This window comes from Lissotriton helveticus, chromosome 10, assembly GCF_964261635.1.
Source record: "Lissotriton helveticus chromosome 10, aLisHel1.1, whole genome shotgun sequence".
Classification (NCBI taxonomy): domain Eukaryota; kingdom Metazoa; phylum Chordata; class Amphibia; order Caudata; family Salamandridae; genus Lissotriton; species Lissotriton helveticus.
In genome coordinates this window covers 684511505-684519287 of record NC_136071.1, presented here as the reverse complement: position 1 = coordinate 684519287, position 7783 = coordinate 684511505, and positions in this window count along the sequence as shown.

Here is a 7783-nt window from a genome sequence, read left to right as displayed (position 1 = left end):
GCGGTGTGTAGCCTGCTAGTACGGGCCATGTTGCCCCGTCTCCTCCGAGCGGGCCTAATCTTACTCTGTTTCTTAAGTGGGATAGGGTGCCTTTAAACCAGTAAAAATGTTCCTTGTACGTGAGCGGAACCTGTATGTCCTCGCAGGCACCATATTCCACTGGTGCATCTCTCTCTGTGTAAGAGTGAAATGTGTGTGTTCTAGCATCTGCTTCTGGGAATGTAACCCACGAATAGACTACCTCTGTTTTGTTTGATTTGTGTGCTTCAATCACAAAGGCTACTAAACCACCCCTAGGTGTTAAACCATGTTGTAGTAGTTTCAGGGTGATAGTATGTCTGAATTTAGGTGGAATCAGAATTCCATCCACCTCTTCTTCTGCATCCGAGAAGTGCAGATTTATAACTGCGTTATTTTCAGCCCCAGTCTCAGTCATTTATTAAACGAAGAAGATTATTCAAGGAAACTAAGATACGGTGTTATGCACCATTTTAGGAACACTGTGTCCTTCAAGCTTGATTAACCAGCAGCCAATAAATAAGATATTTCGCCTACTCAGCTGTGGCGGAGTTTGTGCCCACCCACTCCAGATGTCTCTGGTGTTTTGCGAGTAGGGGTCTCTGAGAATTAGCACGGCTGAACTACTCAGATTCTACTGTTAAGTGCCTTACCAATGTTGGTGGCGCCATGTCGTGCAGCTCCTATAGTACCCATGCAGGACCTGCACGTTTTGATAACATACACTGTAGGATCGGTGGAGCACCCCCACCGAGTACGTTAGCCTGTTTGCATATATGCTAGCTCACAGTACCTCTTATCGGGGAGAGATTAGTTTCTGGCAGCCTCAGAACAGGACAACCTTGATCCCGCAAAATCGTAGAAACAATGTACTACTTTTCGCTCAGTCACTCGTGCTCATTTAGTTTAACTCAGAGGTACACAGAATAAACAGTCCGGGCGTTTCAATAATGATTTATTGAAGAGTTGTTATTCTCGTGTAGAATATATGAGCTGTAACAACCATTAGACAGTAGCAGAGATATATGATTAGCAGTACTATGAATATAAACGGATAGTACAGTTCTATCATTGTGCAATTAGCATGAATACATTAATATAAAATGCATGATTAAAGCACGCATACTCCTACGATGCCTATCTAGATGTACCTAAGTGTACCTATCATATGAGTAGGTGTAAAAGCCAAGGATCCCTGTATGATTTAGTTGAAACACATTACCTGAAGTATCAGAAATGTCGGAGCCCTTCTTGGTCTCGAGTTGAACACCACGCAAGGGATGTTCAAACCACTGTCAGCTGGAGCGTCTGCATGCAGCAGCCTCAGCGTCTCTGGTCAGTGTGTCGGCCTGGAAGTCTCGGTTCCCTCTAACTACTGCTAGCAAGAGGTGCTGTATTTATACAGAAAAGTATGTAGAGTCCCTTGTTCTTGTGTTAGGCATTGTTGAGGATGACATGTGTGATGAAACGTGTGCATAGATATTAGGAAGGTGGTGTATAGCCCCTGCCTGGTTTCCAAGTAGCCTTATGAATATTTATTCATACTTTTTTTATCTAAATATGAAGTCATAAAACACTATTGTTCAGGGAAAACCCTCCTTCTGCACCCAGGCCTAGAACTAGGTGAAAGGTTCAGTCCATAAAAGGAGTTAAATCCTTAAAAGGCTTATAACTGTTTAATGTAGGGGAGGTGATGTAGGTGAAGAGGTATGACGCTACCTGGGCCTATATTAGGTTACCTATATGAAACATAACAGCGGCCCCTAATCCTAACAGCCTTCCGAGTACACTTTTAGAATCTGATGGAGCGGATTGCCTCACTCCCCTTTATGCTAACTGTTTGCTGACTGTTTTGAAATCGCTAAAGTCCCAGAATCCTGTCAGGGATCCATCTTTCAGCCAATCCACAAAAAGGGGAGTAACGACAATACAGGAACTACAGGCTAATCGCGTCGCAGGATGTTGAGGCAAACATTTATGCCAAAATTCTTCTCTGCGAATTAGAGGCATGGGTGCTGAAGCAAATATATACCCTTCTATCAAACAGGATTCAGACAGCATTATTCAACCATTGACAATATTGTTGCCTGTCATACTGAGCACACTCTGCCTCAGTTCCTTTAAGGCTGCCGTTGTTCACATGTTTTGTGAACTACTCCACTGCTTTTGATAGTGTTGATTACAATCTTCTCAGGCCAAAGCTGACTGACTGGGGCATACCGGGCAGCTTGCTTAGAACTATTATCGCACTGTATTCAGACACATGGGTCTGTATCAAGATTGGCACAGAAAAACTCAGCGACTAAACAAATTATTACCACACAAGTCCTAAAACAAGGGTGTGTCCCAGCTCCTATGTTGTTTATTCTTTACACTGCAGGCATAGGCCGCTCTCTTGCTACGGCAAACTCAATTCCACTAGATATTGGCTCCATTAGGCTGCCGATGATTCAGTATGCTGATGATCTTATTTTAGATCACACAAAAATTGGTTTGCAACATGCTCTTAATGAGCTTTACACTTACAACATAGCAAAGAAATTGGTGGCGAACCCAGATATAACAAAGATGATGATCTTCGGCAAGTATAAAAACAAAAAGAATTTTAGATGGGGCCTTGGCAACCAATGGATCTATCAAACGCTTAAGTACACTGTTGGTGTCTGGTTTATGAACACAGGCAAACCAAGCCTCCAGCTCAAACATACTAACAGGAAGGCTCAGGCAGTTACATTTGCTCTATGCAGGCTATATCAGCTATGCTCTCCAACAGCAGAGGCCATACTGCGAGTTACTCAGGCAAAGCTGCTACCCAGCCTCTCTTATGGTCAACATGCCTACCCAGGAGCATTTTCTTCAACACTGAACAAGGCACAATGTAACACCTTTTGGGGGGTGTTTCACTTCCCAATACATACCGCTTGCTTCTGTCACCAGGCAGGTCGCTCCCCCACGCCACCACACAGCCCTCCTGTGTGCCCTGAGCCCCTGCTGCACCTCAATCTGGTTTGTGCCTGAGTGATTTACATTTTCTGTGCTCCCTGTACTTGTGTCTCTCTGTGCCTCTCTTTGCCTTGTGTATCCCCCGCTCTGTGCCCCCATCTGTTTAGTAAGCATTGCTGTTGTTGCTGTACTCTTGTGCCCCTCTGTGCCCACTTTTGCCTCCTGTATCCTGCTGTGGGCCCGCTCGTCCCCGTCCAGGCTCTTTCCCGCTGCTGCGTTCCCCTGCGGCCCCGCCCCCTGTGCTTCCATTCGCCGCCCCGCTCCCGCCTCACTCCACTCCCCATCATATGGAGGCCGCACGGTGGTGAGGAGAGCAACCTTTGACCCTGTCACCAGGCAGGTCGCTCCCCCACGCCACCACACAGCCCTCCTGTGTGCCCTGAGCCGCTGCTGCCGCTCAATCTAGTTTGTGCCTGAGTGATTTGCATTTGCTGTGCTCCCTGTACTTGTGCCCCTCTGTGCCTCTCTTTCCTTGTGTATCCCCCGCTCTGTGCCCCCACCTGTTTAGTTAGCATTGCTGCTGTACCCTTGTGCCCCTCTGTGCCCACGTTTGCCTTCTGTATCCCGCTGTGTGCCCGCTCATCCACGTCCACACTCTTTCCTGCTGATGCGTCCCCGCCCCCCCTGTGCTCCCATTTGCCGCCCGCTCCCGCCTCCCAGCTGCTCCTCCCTCCCTCCCTCTCCCCCTCATATGGCGGCCGCGCGGTGGTGAGGAGAGCGACCTTTGACCCTGTCACCAGGTAGATTGCTCCCCCACACAGCCCTCCTGTGTGCCCTGAGCCCCTGCTGCACCTCAATCTGGTTTGTGCCTGAGGATTTACATTTGCTGTGCTCCCTGTACTTGTGTCCCTCTGTGCCTCTTTGCCTTGTGTATCCCCCACTCTGTGCCCCCACCTGTTTAGTTAGCATTGCTGTTGTTGCTGTACTCTTGTGCCCCTCTGTGCCCACTTTTGCCTTCTGTATCCTGCTGTGGGCCCGCTCGTCCCCGTCCACACTCTTTCCGGCCGTTGCGTCCCCTGCGGCCCCGCCCCATGTGCTCCCATTCGCCACCCCACTCCCGCCTCTCAGCTGCTCCTCCCTCCCACTCCCCTTCATATGGAGGCCACGAAGCAGCCGCGCTGCTGGCACACCGAAGGCGTGCCTAAGGCAAGCCCGTCTGTGCCCATCCGCACCTGGACCACGCCCAGCGCCAGGACCCCTGGCCCCCGCACTCACCACGACGCACACCACCGCTACGACTCCAGCACCCTCCACGCACTCAACGCCGGACGGTCACGCACCTGCTGCCTGGTCACCCCGAAGCGCACACAAGGACCATTCTCCTGCCGGAGCTGCAGCTTCACCAGCATCCAGCCCGCTAACCCACCCACCGAAGGGCCAAACTTCCTCAGATGCATCCTGCTCAAGACCAGATCCACCTGCAAACACGCCGTCGAACGCTGGGACCTACTCGACACCAACGCCCCAGACGTCGCCTTCCTGACGGAGATCTGGCTGACCCCCACCTCGGCGCCCGACATCGCCATAGCCTTCCCAGAAGGCTACAAGATCACCCGCCAGGACCGCACCAACGGAGTTGGTGGAGGAATTGCCATCGTCCACAGAAACACCCTCAAAATCTCGACAGACGCCGACGACACCCTCAGCACTGCCGAACACCTGCACTTCAAGATCCACACCGACCCTAACACCACCCTCAGAGGCACCCTCGTCTACAGATGCCCTGGACCCCGACTCCATCGCTGACTACATCAGCACACACGCCCTAGCCTCCACAGACTACATCCTCCTCGGGGACCTGAACTTCCACCTCGAGAACAACAACGACTCAAACACCTCCACCCTGATCGACAACCTCAGACTCAGACAACTCGTAACAACACCCACTCACTCACTCCGCCGGCCACACGCTTGACTCCATATTCTCAGCAAGCACCCACGTCTCCTTCGACCGCACCACCTAACTCCAATGGACCGACCACCACTGCATCCACTTCACCTTCCGGAAACCCACCACCCACCACCGCACCCAGGCGATGCCTCGCCGCAGCTGGGGCAAAATCACCGAGGACCAGCTAACCACCGCCCATGACCAGAGCCCACCCGCAGACCCGACCGACCCCGATGCCGCAGCCCGCAACCTCAGACAATGGATCGATGACTGCACCAACACCCTCGCCCCGCTCAAGAAACCCCCCAACACCCAGACCAGCAAGAGAGCCAGCTGGTTCACCGAAGACCGCCAGGCCTCCAAGTGAACCTGCCGAAAACTGAAAAAACCTGTACCCGCAAAAGAACACCGGAAAGCTACACAGTCCACAGGAACGCCACCCGCCGACATCACCAACTCATCAGATCCGCCAAACGGACCACCTTCAGAGACCGCACAGACAACAACGCACACAACAGCAAAGAGCTCTTCAGCATCGTGAAGGAACTTTCCAACCCCAGTTCCAACACCAACGACATCCCACGGTCACAAGACCTGTGCGACTCACTGGCCACCTTCTTCTATTGCAAGAGTGCATTGCAGACATCCATGACAGCTTTGACGCAGTCATCACCCCGGCACCCCCGCCCCCACCCGCACCAACTTCCTGCTTGCCTGGACCAACATCAACAACGACGACACCATCAAGATCATGAACACTGTCCACTCCGGATCCGCAGAAGACCCCTGCCCACACCACATCTTCAACAAAGCCAGTAGCACCATCGCACCCCATCTCCGGAAAACCATCAACATCTCCTTCGAGACAGCGACCTTCCCAGAGAGCTGGAAACACGCAGAGATCAACGCCTTAGTCAAGAAACCCAAGGCGGATCCCAAGGAACTAAAGAACTTCCGACCCATCTCCATGCTCCCGTTCCCGGCGAAGGTCATCGAAAAAGCCGTCAACAAACAACTGACCAGCTTCCTCGAAGAGAACAACATACTGGACCCGTCCCAATCCGGATTCCGTAGCAACTAAAGCACAGAAACTGCCCTCATCGTCGCCACCGATGACATCAGGATCCTGCTCGACAACGGAGAAACCGCGGCCCTCATCCTCCTGGACCTGTCAGCCGCTTTCGACACAGTCTGCCACCGCACTCCATGACACCGGAATACAACAGAAGGCCCTGGACTGGACCACCTCCTTCCTCACTGGCAGAACCCAGAGCGCCCGCCTCTCCCTTTCCGCTCCAAAGCCACCGAGATCATCTGCAGAGTACCCCAAGGATCATCCCTCAGCCCAACATTGTTCAACGTATACATGGCACCGCTCGCCCACGTCACGACCTAAACATCATCTCCTACGCTGACGACACCCAGCTGATCCTCTCGCTCACCAAGGACCCCCACACCGCCAAAACCAACCTCCCTGAAGGAATGAAGGCCGTCGCCGACTGGATGAGGAACAGCCGTCTGAAGCTGAACTCGGACAAGACAGAGGTCCTCATCCTCGGTTCCACCACCTCAGCCTGGGACGACTCCTGGTGGCCGACGGCACTAGGAGCACCCCCTACACCCACCGATCACACACGAAACCTGGGGGTCATCCTAGACTCCACTCTCTCCATGACAAAGCAGGTCAACGCCGTCTCCTCCTCCTGCTTCAACACCCTCCTAATGCTTCGCAGGATCTTCAAGTGGATCCCCACCGCAACTAGAAGGATGGTCACCCAGGCCCTCGTCAGCAGTAGACTGGACTACGACAACGCACTCTACGCAGGAGCCCAGGCCAAACTCCTGACACGGCTCCAATGCATCCAGAACACCTCCACACGCCTGATCCTCGACATCCCGCGCCGCAGCCACATCATACCCCACCTGAGAGACCTGCACTGGCTCCCCATCAACAAAAGGATAACCTTCAAGCTCCTCAGCCATGCAAACAAGGCACTCCACAACACCGGACCAGCGTACCTCAACAGCCTCTACACCCCATCCCGCCAACTCGGCTCTGCAGACCGCGCCCTCACCACTGTCCCCCGCATCTGAAGAGTGAACGCAGGCGGCAGATAATTCTCCCACGTCGCGGCCAAGACGTGGAACACCCTTCCCATCCGCCTACGGCAGACCGCAGACCTCCTAACCTTCAGGAGACTCCTCAAGACTTGGCTCTTCGAACAGTAGCAGCGCTCCCCTCCCAGCGCCTTGAGACCCTCACGGGTATGTAGTGCGCTTTACAAATGCTATGATTGATTTGTTCAGAATTTGGCCTGGATACCCAACACAGTGAAAGTAAAGCTGCATTCCTCAAGTACTATTATGCTACAAGCCAAATATGACTCCCTAAAGAAAGTTCTCCAAGTGATCTACACCGCCTCATTTAATCCATGGGCTACACATCTTCGAAAGGCAGATTTTGATCTAGATGTCAACCTGGAAACATTGAACACCCTAAATGCCCCCCCGTATTCCAGTACAGAATCTATCCTGAGGAAACAAGCTGCATTAAGCACAAGGAAAACAGACTTGGCACCAGTTCAAACTATTGTCTATGCTGCCTTTATCCTAAAATCATGAGCGCACAAAACTGCAATCGTTTTTAAAATCTACTCTAACTAAAGAAACCAGGCTCTGCATCCTGAGAGCACAAATTATGGTCCTCCCGATCTATGACTTTTGTTCAGACTGGACAGGTACACTGGGGAGCATGTCCTGGAGATTCCAGGTCACATTTATTATGCTACCATCCGCAGGGCACAAGTCCTAAAAAAAAAAAGAAGTGGGGGATTAACCAAGTTAGGTAGTTTGCAAGTGAAATGGTGCATG